At 44.0% G+C, this 14,525-nt stretch overlaps 1 protein-coding gene and 1 long non-coding RNA gene across 4 annotated transcripts in view; one reads left to right on the top strand and one right to left on the bottom strand.

Annotated features, from left to right (window-relative positions):
• The window catches only part of LOC130276901 (mucin-5AC-like), a 442,145-nt gene extending 434,259 nt beyond the window's left edge, over positions 1-7,886 (bottom strand). For 2 of the 3 annotated variants that reach the window (XM_056526890.1, XM_056526895.1), the window contains exon 1: positions 7,754-7,886. The gene's annotated coding sequence lies outside the window, so the exon portion shown is untranslated. The remainder of the gene's footprint in view (positions 1-7,753) is intronic. The other variant, XM_056526891.1, reaches the window with a different exon arrangement.
• Positions 1-14,525, top strand: part of LOC130276909 (uncharacterized) — a 125,750-nt gene that overhangs the window by 20,530 nt on the left and 90,695 nt on the right. The gene's annotated exons all lie outside the window — the stretch shown is intronic.

Genomic DNA, 14,525 nt, shown 5'->3' with positions numbered 1-14,525 from the left:
AAAAACCAGACTACATAGTAAAAGATTAGTAAATGCCCCCCTAAGTGCACATTCCGTACAGTGCGTGCGCTGGCAGAATATTCCTGCGCTTGGACCGCACAGGAATGGGCTGTCTCATAGACAGTTATGCATTCCGTGAGGCTTCAGCACAAAGAATGACCGCGTTCATTCTGTGTAGACACGGACAACGGAGTTTCCATTCGGGAACGATCTCCACTGTGTGCACTGAGCATGACTCTGCTGTAGTGGAATGTCCGTGGCTGATCACCACATGGATAATCCTCAGAGTTGAGTGCATAGGTCACTGTTTCTCAACTACTGTGCCTCCCAGCTGTTGTTGAACTGCACTTCCCAGCATGCCATGCCAGCCTTCCTTTGTTTGTTTATATGTAAAGTCAAAATTTTACCAAAACAGGAATTTGAACAAATGAGATTGTCTAATGCTTGTGAGGGCATGGAGGCTGATAAAAAGGTAGAATATTAAAGGGGTATTCCAGGATTTTTTGTTATTTGACTATGCTACAGGGGCTGTAAAGTTAGTGTAGTTCATAATATAGTGTCTTTACCTGTGTGTGATGGTTTTCTCACAATTCTTCTTCAGCATACAAAATGACTGTTGTCTCAGATATTCCCAGCTTGCAATACGGCCGAGACCTGACTCACTAGTCAGCTGACGACAGGGAGCCTGTCTGCTTCAATGGGTGGAGGGATCGCTTGGTGGGATAGAGATCAATCTGCAACAGCTGTATGCACCCTGATTGAAAACCACACTGATTTGAATGGATGCAGCTCATTTATGTTTCAATGGGTAGGGTGGCTGATGTGTAGGAGGGAGGAAATTATGGGACTTGTAGTCAAAAAAAGAAAAGTCAAACAGGAAATGCCAATTCACAAACAGCTAGCCACAGTGTTATGGTAATCTTACAACATGGCCATTTAGCCCCAAGACAAGTGCAGATCCTTCCTAAGCATGTCCATTACTGTCTGCCAGGTACCTACTAAAATCACCTTATGCTGGATAACCCCTTTAAGGCTAGAGGGGGGGGGGTGCTGGGGCATGGAGGAAAAGGCCAAAAGATGAGAGGGTAAAGTGAGTTAGTTTGGGAGGCTTATTCTAAAATGGATATTGGTGGTTTGTGGGCATGGAACTTGCGACTTTTTAAATAATTTTATCAGGCTGTTCGGCTTTAGAGACTTGTCTGGTCTAAAGTACTGCAGAGAATAGACAATGATAGTAAATCTCCCCCTTTGTGTTCATCTTTGTGTCAATGTCAAGTTATACCTCTGACACAAAGTAAGAAACTGGACTAATTGTTCTATGGGAAGGTTAGTGTTTTGGCATTGACAATGTTACTGCATATGTGTGCAGTGAAATAAAATAATAATACCATGATAATAATGACCATCAATCTCCTCAGCATTGTGCAGGGCTTTGTGGCAGAGTGTCTAACTTGTAATAATGTTGCGAGAACAATCACAATTGTCTTCAGTGACTAAGTTTACAGAACAGTTGATAAGCGTATTGTGTTTCTGCAGATTTAGTGGCACCATGACATTTCATACAATGTCATTTTTTCTTGCTATCACCATCTCTAAATGTCGTACAAGTACTACAAATCAGTAAGGAAACTACAAATAAAGTATTGTTATTAGGGTAATGAAGTCGGTATTTACAGCATTAAAGGGGTTATCCAGCATAAGGTTATTTTAGTACGTACCTGGCAGACAGTAATGGACATGCTTAGGAAAGGATCTGCGCTTGTCTTGGGGCTAAATGGCTATGTTGTGAGATTACCATAATACTGTGGCTAGTTGTTTGTGAACTACTATTTCCTGTTTGATTTTTCTTTTTTTTACTACAAATCCAACAATTCCATCTTCCTCCCTCCCACACATCAGCCACCCTACCCATTGAAACATAAATGAGCTGCATCCATTCAAACCAGTGTGGTTTTCAATCAGGATGCCTACAGCTATTGCATTAGTTGCAGATTGATCCCTCCACCCATTGAAGCAGACAGACTCCCTGTCGTCAGCTGACTAGTGAGTCAGGTCTCGGCCGCATTGCAAGCTGGAAAAAATCTGAGATAACAGTCATTTTGTATGCTGGTAAAAATAAATATTGGGGTGAAAATCACAGAAGAATTGTGAGAAAACTATCACACATAGGTAAAGACACTATATTATGAACTACACAGTAACCCCGCGTCATATCACGGCAGCCCGGCGTCATAGTGAAGCCGGGACCCGCCTCTAATAGCGCGCAGCGCCGATCGCGGCGCCGCGCGCTATTAACCCTTTAGCCACGCGCTCAGAGCTGAGCCGCGCGGCTAAAAGTGAAAGTGAAAGTTCCCGGCTAGCTCAGTCGGGCTGTTTGGGATAGCCGCGGCTAATCGTGGCATCCCGAACAGCTGACAGGACAGCCCCTTCCTGCCTCCTCGCTGTCCGATCGCCGAATGACTGCTCAGTGCCTGAGATCCAGGCATGAGCAGTCATGCGGCAGAATCGTTGATCACTGGTTTCTTATGAGAAACCAGTGATCAATGATGAAGATCAGTGTGTGCAGTGTTAAATGTCCCTATGGGACCTATAACACTGCAAAAAAAAAGTGAAAAAAAAAAAGTGAATAAAGATCATTTAACTCCTCCCCTATTAAAAGTTTGAATCACCCCCCTTTTCCAATAAAAAAAAAAAAAGTGTAATTCAAAATTAAAAATAAACATTTATGGTATCACCGCGTGCGGAAATGTCCAAATTATAAAAATATATAATTAATCCGCTCGGTCAATGGCGTGCGCGCAAAAAAATTCCAAAGTCCAAAATAGTGCATTTTTGGTCACTTTTTATATCATTTAAAAATGAATAAAAAGCAATCAATAAGTCCTATCAATGCAAAAATGGTACCGTTAAAAACTTCAGATCACGGCGCAAAAAATGAGTCCTCATACCGCCCCATACACGGAAAAATTAAAAAGTTATAGGGGTCAGAAGATGACAATTTTAAACGTATTAATTTTCCTGCATGTAGTTATGATTTTTTCCAGAAGTCCGACAAAATCAAACCTATATAAGTAGGGTATCATTTTAATCGTATGGACCTACAGAATAAATATCAGGTGTCATTTTTACCGAAAAATGTACTACGTAGAAACGGAAGCCCCCAAAAGTTACAAAACAGCGTTTTTTTTTTCAATTATGTCGAACAATGATTTTTTTTTCCCGTTTCACCGTAGATTTTTGGGCAAAATGACTGACGTCATTACAAAGTAGAATTGGTGGCGCAAAAAATAAGCCATCATATGGATTTTTAGGTGCAAAATTGAAAGAGTTATGATTTTTAAAAGGCAAGGAGCAAAAAACGAAAATGCAAAAACGGAAAAACCCTCGGTCCTTAAGGGGTTAACATTTTATACTGCACATGGGTATACGTGTATGTCTTCATTGGGGGCTATTATGTGCATATTGGGACCCCAGGAATCGTGCAGATCAATAGCATGACTAGCAGCTGACTATATATTTCCTTTTTTTTTTTTTTCTTGTTCTCCTTAAGATATCTATTAGGTGCAGGGAGCAGGACCAGCTATATACTGTTGATATGTGAGTAAAGATAACAAATGGCACACAAATTTCCCCCCAGAAAACTCTCTTAGGGTAGGGTTATACGTGCTGTATTTTGCTGCATATTTGCCACTGCGTATTTTTCTACCCATTGAAATGAATAGGTAGCAAAATGTGCAGCTGATTTTGCTACCCATTGACTTCAATGGGTAGGAAAATGTGCAGCAGCAAATATGCTGCAAAATACAGCACATGTGACTTTACGCTCAGGGTCTATTCACACGTACAGTATCGTGCACATATTTTATGTGCAGGATTTTATGCTGCAGGTTTTAATGTAATCTAAATGACTGGACACAGCTTCAAATCCTGCGTATGAAATATGTGTAGGATACTATACATGTGAATAGACCCTTAATGAAGCTAAATGTGAAATTTTTTCCTGCAACCATCTGGTGAAAGATCCTGGACAAAACAGATTTGAGTGTAAATAGCAAAAGATAAATTCACATACATGGGAATATCTATGGCTGCTCAAAAAGTAAATATATAATTCCTTATCTTTCTGGCAATAGATACAATAACATGAGGTGTGTGGAGAGATTACTGCTTGTTGTTATTCAGATGGGTTTAACTGGTAGAAATGATCAGCATAACAAGGTGTCTCCACCCTCTACAGCAGTGGTTCTTAACCTTGTTGAAGGTACTGAACCCCACCAGTTTCATATGCGCATTCACCGAACCCCTCTTAATTGGAAAATTAAAATATGATTTTTTCAAATTCAAAACATAGGAGGTATATATTTATACATAGGTGCACAAAATGAACAAAACCATTAAGAACAAAGAACAAAACCATGAAAACTTGATTTTCACACAAAAACATAATGAATATTTACTACAAATCAATGTGACTTCTGCTGTTGTCTTTCAGAGACCAGTTCAGAAATGCGCGGCTTTACCTTGGCAAGTGTCACTCTCATGTCATTTTCGCAACAATGGCAGTGTTCCCCCACATTGGGCAGGCAGTGTTCCCCCACATTGGGCAGGCAGTGTTCCCCCACATTGGGCAGGCAGTGTTCCCCCACATTGGGCAGGCAGTGTTCCCCCACACATTGGGCAGTCAGTGTTCCCCCCCCCCACATTGGGCAGGCAGTGTTCCCACCCCCACACATTGGGCAGGCAGTGTTCCCCCCCCCCACATTGGGCAGGCAGTGTTTCCCCCCCCCCACATTGGGCAGGCAGTGTTTCCCCCCCCCACATTGGGCAGGCAGTGTCCCCCCCCCCACATTGGGCAGGCAGTGTCCCCCCCCCCACATTGGGCAGGCAGTGTGTCCCCCCCTCCCCCCCACATTGGGCAGGCAGTGTTCCCCCCCCACATTGGGCAGGCAGTGTTCCCCCCCCCCACATTGGGCAGGCAGTGTCCCCCCCCACCCACATTGGGCAGGCAGTGTCCCCCCCCACCCACATTGGGCAGGCAGTGTCCCCCCCCCACCCACATTGGGCAGGCAGTGTCCCCCCCCCACCCACATTGGGCAGGCAGTGTCCCCCCCCACCCACATTGGGCAGGCAGTGTCCCCCCCCACCCACATTGGGCAGGCAGTGTCCCCCCCCACCCACATTGGGCAGGCAGTGTCCCCCCCCCCACATTGGGCAGGCAGTGTTCCCCCCCCCCACATTGGGCAGGCAGTGTTCCCCCCCCCCACATTGGGCAGGCAGTGTCCCCCCCCCCACATTGGGCAGGCAGTGTTCCCCCCCCCCCACATTGGGCAGGCAGTGTTCCCCCCCCCCACATTGGGCAGGCAGTCTTCCCCCCCCACATTGGGCAGGCAGTCTTCCCCCCCCCCCACATTGGGCAGGCAGTGTCCCCCCCACCCACATTGGGCAGGCAGTGTTCCCCCCACCCACATTGGGCAGGCAGTGTCCCCCCCCACATTGGGCAGGCAGTGTTCCCCCCCCCCCACATTGGGCAGGCAGTGTCCCCCCCCCCACATTGGGCAGGAAGTGTCCCCCCCACCCACATTGGGCAGGCAGTGTCCCCCCCACCCACATTGGGCAGGAAGTGTCCCCCCCACCCACATTGGGCAGGAAGTGTCCCCCTCACCCACATTGGGCAGGCAGTGTCCCCCTCACCCACATTGGGCAGGCAGTGTCCCCCCCCCACATTGGGCAGGCAGTGTTCCCCCCCCCACATTGGGCAGGCAGTGTTCCCCCCCCCCCACATTGGGCAGGCAGTGTTCCCCCCCCCCCCACATTGGGCAGGCAGTGTTCCCCCCCCCACATTGGGCAGGCAGTGTTCCCCCCCCCCCACATTGGGCAGGCAGTGTTCCCCCCCACATTAGGCGGGCAGGCAGTGTTCAACCTGCGGACCTCCAGATGTTGCAGAACTACAACTCCCAGCAGGTTGAAGACCACTGATGTAGGCAGTCTTCCCCCACAGACATACAGCCTCAAGCCATATACAGTGTATTCCTCCTTCTCTATCCTCCGGTCCTCGGCACCTTCGTTTCCATGGGCACACACACGGGACTTCAGTGATGTCCCGGCGTGCGCTATGTCCTGGAGGCCCTGCATTTTTAACCTGTTAAGGACCAAGGGCGTAAACTTACACCCCTAGTCCCGCTCCCGTGATATAACGTGGTGTTACACGGTATCCCCGCATCATATCACGGCGGGCCCGGCGTCATAGTGACGCCGGGACCCGCCGCTAATAGCGCGCGGCACTGATCACGGTGCCGCGCCCTATTAACCCTTTAGCCGCACGCTCAAAGCTGAGCCGCGTGGCTAAAAGTGAAAGTAAAATGTGCCGGTTAGCTCAGGGAGCTGTTCGGGATCGCTGTGGTATAATCGCGGCATCCCGAACAGCTGTACTTCAGGAGGAAGGTCTCTTACCTTCCTTCCTGCAGTCCGATCGCCGAATGGATGCTTCAAGCCTGAGATCCAGGCTTGAGCATTCAATCACCGAAAACACTGATTGATCCATCTCCATAGGAATGCATCAATCAGTGTAAAAGATCAGTACATGCAATGTTATAGCCCCCCCCCCCCCCCCTGGGGGCTATAATATTGCATAAGAAAAGTGTAAAAAAAATCATTAAGCCTTTCAATTATCCCTTCCCCAAATAAAAGTTTGAATCACCCGGCATTTCCAAGAATAAAAAAAAACCCAGTGTAAATAAAAATAAACATTTGTGGTATCGCCGCGTGCGGAAATGTCCGAATTAGAAAAATATACCGCTTTTTAAACTGCACGTTCAATGGCGTACGCGCCAAAAAAGTCCAAAACAGCGTATTTTTGGTCACATTTTATATCGTGAAAAGATGAATAAAAAGCTATCAAAAAGTCCGATCAATGCAAAAATAGTACCGACAAAAACTTCAGATCACGGCGCAAAAAATGAGCCCTCATAGCCCCCTGAACATGGAAAAATAAAAAAGTTATGGGGCTCAGAAAATGACAATTTTAAACGTATACATTTTCCTGCATGTATTTAGGATTTTTTTTCAGTAGTAATACAAAATCAAACCTATACAAGTAGGGTAGCATTTTAACCGTATGGACCTAGAGAATAAAAAATGTACTACGTAGAAATGGAAGCCCCCAAAAGTTACAAAATTACATTGTTTTTCAATTTTGTCGCACAATGATTTTTTTCCGTTTCGCCGTAGATTTTTGGGTACAATGACTGATGTCATTACAAAGTAGAATTGGTGGCGCAAAAAATACGCCATAATACAGATTTTTAGGTGCAAAATTGAAAGAGTTATGATTTTTTAAAGGTAAGGAGGAAAAAACGAAAGTGCGAAAAACATCTGGTCCTTAACGGGTTAAACTTAACGCGTGGCCGCACAGAGTTAATAGTGATGGGGGGAATTGCCCCGTAGCTACAGGACTGACAAACATCGGCTTGGTTTGCCTGTCCTGTTGCCAATTGCTTGGTTTGCCTGTCCTGTTGCGACCTCCCCCGCAGAACCCCTAGGACTGACTCACCGAACCCCTGGGGTTAAGAACCACTGCTCTACAGGCTTTGCCATTTTTATTGAACTCTATAGACCTTTATGGAATTTATATATAGAAGAGTTAAAGCCCACATATAGCCCTGTAGAGACTTAAAGTGAACCTCCTAGTATGAGCCCTATTAATTAGAAATAAGTTTGTGTACAGAACTTGCTGGTCATTGTACGTTTGTCTCACCCACTTTACTGCCCAATATGGACTGCGTTACTTCATGCCAGTTCTAAAGCTCGGACGATAGTTGAACTTTGGAGGTACACTTTCAGGGTTATAGTTCAGGTACTGAAATTCCCATTAAAAAGTTATTGGTGGAGATTTATCAAAACCTGTCCAGAGGAACAGTTGCTGAGTTGCCCATAGCAACCAATATAATTGTTTGTTGCATTTTGCAAAAATGAAAGAAGTGATCTGATTGGTTGCTATGGGCAACTCGTCAACTTTTCCTCTGGATAGGTTTTGATAAATCTCCCCCATTATCTTTTCTTTTTGGCAAGAAAAAAAGCTATTTTATTTTCCTGTAATAAAATGCAGCTACTAAATGATAATATAATAATCTAAATTATGACATTGGATTTATTAATATCCAGGAGTCAACGGATACATTTATTTGATGCTTGTTTAAATAAAAAAATGTAAAAAATTTGGAGCACATTAGGCACTTTTATAAATTTTTGTGTGAGACTGGGGGGATGTAAATCAGTGTCCCGTCATTAACCCCTTAAGGACCAAGCCCATTTTCACCTTAAGGACCAGGCCAATTTTATTTTTGCGTTTTCGTTTTTTCCTCCTCACCTTCTAAAATCCGTAACTCTTTCATATTTCCTTCTACAGACCCATATAAGGGCTTGTTTTTTGCGTGACCAATTGTACTTTGTAATGAAACCTCTGATTTTACCATAAAATGTACGGCGAACCCCAAAAATATTTTTTTAGGCAGGAAATGTTAATGAAAACGACAATTTTGCACATTTTGGAGGGTTTCGTTTTCACACTGTACAATTTACGGTAAAAATGACAATGTTCTTCTGTGGGTCAATACGATTAAAATGATATCGATGGCTAGATATTTATATTTTTGTACCGCTTAAAAAAAAAAATCTAAAACTTTTTGTACAAAATCCGTTATCTAAAATCTCCCTATTTTGACCATTTTTCCGTATATAGGGCGGTATGAGGGCTAATTTTTTGTGCCGTCATCTGAAATTTTTATCGATGCCACATTTGCATATATAAAACTTTTATATCATTGTTAATAAAATGCATGTTTGGACTTAAATTTTTTACGTTTATGCCATTCACTGTACAGGATCATTAACATGATATTTTGATAGTTTGGACATTTACGCATGCGGCGATACCAAATATGTAATTTTAAAAAAAATTACGCTTTTTGGGGGTAAAATGGCAAAAACTATTTTTATTGGGGAGGGGATTTTTTATTTTTTTTTACACTTTTTATGTCCCCATAGGGGACTATCTATAGCAATCATTTGATTGCTAATACTGTTCAGTGCTATGCAAAGGACATAGCACTGATCAGTATTATCGGCTATCTCCTGCTCTGGTCTACTTGATCTCAGACCAGAGCAGGAGACCCTGGGAGACGGCCGAAGCCAGGTGAGGGAACCTCCGCATGCCATTACAGAGGATCGGATCGCCGCGGCAGCGCTGCGGGCGATCCGATCATCTATTTTATTATGCGCATTGCCGCAGATGCCGTGATCTGTACAGATCAGGGCATCTGAGGGGTTAATGGCGGACATCCGCGCGATCGCGGATGTCTGCCATTTCCGGCGGGTCCCCGGCTGCTAATAGCAGTAGGAACCTACCGTGTATGACGCGAGCACCGCTCCGATGCTCGCGGTCATACATAGGACGTACATGTACGTCCTGGTGCTGGAAGTACCGCCAAACCAGGATGTACATTTACGTCCGTGGTCGTTAAGGGGTTAAGTTAGGGTAGCGGGGATAGAATCAGACAGAGTCCGGGCGGCTGCAGAGTGATGCCAGCCTTGGCTCCTTTTAACATACCTCGGTGCCGCAGAGTTTCTATATCCCCTACTGTAATTTCATATTTTCAGCTGGGTCCCATGATTGGCCGGGACCGAACAGCCAATCATGGGACTCGGTGGGAAATTTGATCTTACAGTAAGGACTAAAAACTCTGCGGCTCTGTTGAATGTTAAAAGGAGCCAGGGCTGGCATAACTCTGCAGCCGCCCGGGACTCCCGCAGCCGGGCATGAAGATGTGTAGGAGCAGTCCCTGCCATCCCTCCAGCACTGCAGTACATGCTGAGGGATTGCAGGGATGGCTCCTGCACATCTCCCGGCTGTGGGAGTCCCGGGCGGCTTCTCTGTTATGTCAGCCGGGGCTCCTTACCATGGTGCCATGGACTTTACTGTAATTTGAAATTACAGTGATTTTCTTATCACCTTGCCAGGGAGAGGAGCGCATTACCGCTCGATTCCCTGGCTTGCAGGACTACAACTCCCAGCTGGGAGTTGTAGTTGTCGGGCGGGTGACAAGCTTGTCACCTGCCCTCTGCTGCATAACTCCAACTCCCAGCATGCCTTTACTGTAAGAGCATGCTGGGAGTTATAGTCGTGCAGCGGGGGCGGGCGACAAGCTTTTCCACCTGCCGCACAACTACAACTAAGACAAGTTTGTCACTCGCCAGCACATCTCCCGCACCACATGACTAAAACCCCCAGCATGTCCTTACTGTAAGGGCATTCTGGAAGTTGTAGTTGTGTCTGAATGGGAGATGCACAGACAGGTGACAATAATTGTATTAACCTATTTTATTTTTTTCTCATTTCAGATCAGTGTATCCTGTGGATTGCGTTGATGACCAGCGTTTTTTTCTGTTTAATGTTAATAAAATGGTTAACGAGGGCTTGTGGGGGGAGTTTCTTTGGAATTTTTTTTTTAAACGTGTTGTGTTTTTTTATTTGATAGGCATAGAAGTGGAAGCTGTCTAATAGACTGAGTCCATTACTAAGCCTGGGCTTAGCGTTAGCCCTAAAAACAGCTAGCGCTAACCCCCAATTATTACCCCGGTACCCACCGCCACAGGAGTGCCGGGAAGAGCCAGTACCAACAGGCCCGGAGCATAAAAAATGGCGCTCCTGGGCCTAGGCGGTAACAGGCTGGTGTTACTTAGGCTGGGGAGGGCCAGTAACAATGGTCCTCCATCCACCCTTGTAATGTCAGGCTGTTGCTGCTTGGTTGGTATTTGGCTGAAAATAAAAATAGGGGGAACCCTATGTTTAGTTTTTTTTTTTTTTTTTTATATTTAATTATTTATGAAAAAAAAGCATAAGGTTCCCCTATTTTTATTCTCGGCAAAATACCAACCAAGCAGCAACAGCCTGACATTACCAGGGTGGGCACGGAACATAGTTACTAGCCCTCCCCAGCCTAAATAACACCAGACTGTTACCGCCTAGGCCCAGGAGCGCCATTTTTGATGCTCCTCGCCTGTTGGTACCGGCTCTTGTGGCACCCTTGTGGCGTTGAGTACCGGGGTAAAAATTTGAGGTTAGCGCTAGCTGTTTTTGTGGCCAACGCTAAGCTAGGCAAAGTAATGGACTCCATCTATAAGACAGCTTCCACTACAAAGCTTGTCAATTAAATAAAAAATGTTAAAAAAACACAGCACATTTAAAAAAAAAATTTTCATCCAAAAAAAAACCTCCCCCAAAAGCCCTTGTTAACCATTTTATTAACATTAAACAAAAAAATAAAATAACACTGGTCACTTTACTCCTCTGAATCTAAAGTAATCCACAGGATACACTTCTCATCTGAAATGAGAAGTAAAAAACAAAAAATGAGTTAGTACATTTAGGGGTAAAAAAAATGTAATAAACACATATATAGAGAGAGATATAGATATATATAATTTTATCACACATGTTTTTTCAAAGCTGCAAATTCTGAAGTCATTTATTGGTTTTTGCTCATGTGTGCTAATAAAATGGTATTCAAAAGTGATTTGTTTTTTGCTAATGTAAGCCAAATTTATCAACCCCCTATGATAAATATGTCACACATAAGCAAAACAAAAATGCATACAGAACTCTCTTTTACCAAAGCAACAACGATAAATGTCCCCGCTTATGTTTTAATAAAATAACTTAGATTAACCCCATAAGGACATGGGCGGTAAGGACTTCGCACACAGCGCATCTGGGATCTCGCCGATACTGGCAGGGTCTCACCAATAATGGCAAACATCAGTGATTCCGCTGATGTCCGCCACTTACTCCTTAACCCCTACTGCAATAGGATGTTTGCATACGTCCTAGCAATCTCCTGCACCTCCACGGGCAGCGCAGGAGATCGGCGGCAGGACCCGGCTGTCAATCCCAGCCGGGGACCCGCTGCAGCTGCCGGGGCCACAATCGCGCTGGTCCCGGCAGCATTAACCCCATAGATGCCGTGATCAATCCTGATCACGGCATCTATGGTGTTGACAGGGGGAGCGCATTGGTTGGTGGCTATGGCAGCCGGAGGTCAGATGATGACAGATGTCTGCCTTCTACAGAAGCCTATGAGATCCAGCAACAGGCTGGATCGCACGGTCTTTAGTGTCTGCAGCAGATCAGGTTATACTTGCAGTACAAATATTTTGTGGCATAGTATAACCTGTAAAGAGTGAAAAATAAAATCATACATGTATTGAATAACCTTTTATTAAGTGTAAAATAAACCCTGTATTGTCATCAAAAAAGATCAAAAACACAAATCATATACATAATAGGTATTGCTACCTCCGTAATGATGTCAAATATAAATCTATAATGTAAATTATCCCGCATGGCGTAAAAAAAATAAAATAAAAATAAAAATTGCAAAATTTGCCAAAATAAAAAAGGTCAAATGGTAGCACAAATCGCAAAAATGATTCCAATAAAAAGTACAGATTATCCCACAAAAGATAAGCATGCACTCAATGGCGTCGGACGAAAAATAAAAAAAGTTACTGTTGTTGAAAAATGAATGGCAGAAAAGGAAAAAGAACATCGAAAGCTATATAAAATGGATATCGCCATAATCGTACTGACCCACAGAATAGGTATAACTTCACTTTTACTGCACAGTGTACACCATAAAAAAATGAGGATAAAAAAACGCCAGCAATTCATTTTTTTCACAATATTTTGGAGTTTTTCATAAAAAATGCTGCTTGTGTCAACAAAAATGTACTACTTATATAAAGTACAATATGTCATGAAAAAACTATCTCAGAATCTCTCAGCTCAGAAAAAGCGTTCTAAAGTTATTACCATTTCCCAAGTCGTCTCCATGACAGCACCCGGAGATTGCCTCCGCCTGATTGGGACTGGAAAACAGTGAGAGTTTAAAACCCCATCCCTTCCTCTCCATTCCCAGTGTTTTTCCTGTCCTGATTAGGGAAGGAAGCTGAGAGTGCAGGAGAGCGCTCTTCTGCTAGAAAACTTTGGGGGTTAGTCTGCCCTATTAAAATACTTACTTACTGACTTGCCGGGAAACTCTTTTTCTGTTTGTCTCCCCTTGCAGCACCCAGACGGGCTAATACAGGGGAGATGCGATATGGGGCCAGATCGCGGTCCTCAGGTCCTGCCTTCCGATTCCACGCCGACCAGCAAGCTGTGGCATGGTAACAACATCACTTCCGGTGACATAGGAGTCCTCCGGAGTGCGCTTCCGGCCACGTGTATGGCGTCTTGCGTCACACCTGGCCAGAAATTTGGCGGGGATTTCAAAATCCCCATCAATATAGGAAACATGGAAATCACAGAAGGTGCTTACTCCAGAAGAGTAAGCTCTATAAGGATTCACTCCGCTACCACAGCCGACGCTGCTAAACACCGCAGGGACCCGCAACAGAACTACAGTTGCTACACCCTATTACCCGCTACAGGATATAAGTACTCCTGATGCTGGGTCATTTTTTGGCTTCTTTTACCATGGTGGATTCAAGCTCTATGACCGTTCCCTTGAAGGTACTATCTGTCACAGCCGAAGCAATTTTCGCTGCTACAGTCGTTTTCCACTATGTCTACACCAGTTAAAGGTTGATCCCGTGTAGATCCAAGTAACCGTAAGTAATGAGGGCCTATAGGGTTTTGTACCCTAGCCTATCTTCAGAACTACTGTCTGATCCTTGCCTCCCTTTATATTTTAGGGAGAAAAAGATACTCCTATGGTTTCCGTAAAAACAAGATATAAAATAAGGAAATGTGTAGTCTGTAAAAAGGAGCCTCAGGTGTCTTAAAAAAAAAAAAAAACACTATGCAAAAGATGTGTTGCCAATTTAGTCTCGGAGGAAACTCCTGATATTTTGAAAGATATTAGATTAATGATTCAGTCTGAAATCCAGGCTTCTAAATCCTCTTCAAGTCATGCAGTCCCGGCTACATTGCTAAAGATCCAAACAAAAACTAAGATGATCTCTTTCTCCAACTCTGATTATAATACATCTCATCAGGACATTGAAGAAGTTGAATGTGTAGACAGCCCACAAGAAGAAGAGGATACGGGTTTTAAAATTTTTTTGCTTAATTCTGAGGACATTGAGGAGCTAATTAACCCCTTAAGGACTCGAGGTTTTTCCATTTTTGCACTTTTGTTTTTTCCTCCTTACCTTTTAAAAATCATAACCCTTTAAATTTTCCACCTAAAAATCCGTATTATGGCTTATTTTTTGCGTCGCCAATTCTACTTTGCAGTGACATTAGTCATTTTACCCAAAAATGCACGGCGAAACGGAAAAAAAAATAATTGTGCGACAAAATCGAAGAAAAAATGTCATTTTGTAACTTTTGGGGGCTTCCGTTTCTACGCAGTGCATATTTCGGTAAAAATTACACCTTATCATTATTCTGTAGGTCCATACGGTTAAAATGATACCCTACTTATATAGGTTTCATTTTGTCACACTTCTGGAAAAAATCATAACTACAT

Source organism: Hyla sarda, chromosome 6, assembly GCF_029499605.1.
Source record: "Hyla sarda isolate aHylSar1 chromosome 6, aHylSar1.hap1, whole genome shotgun sequence".
In the NCBI taxonomy this organism is placed as follows: domain Eukaryota; kingdom Metazoa; phylum Chordata; class Amphibia; order Anura; family Hylidae; genus Hyla; species Hyla sarda.
The sequence above is the reverse complement of the archived record's forward strand: the minus strand, read 5'-3'. Positions and strand labels throughout refer to the sequence as shown.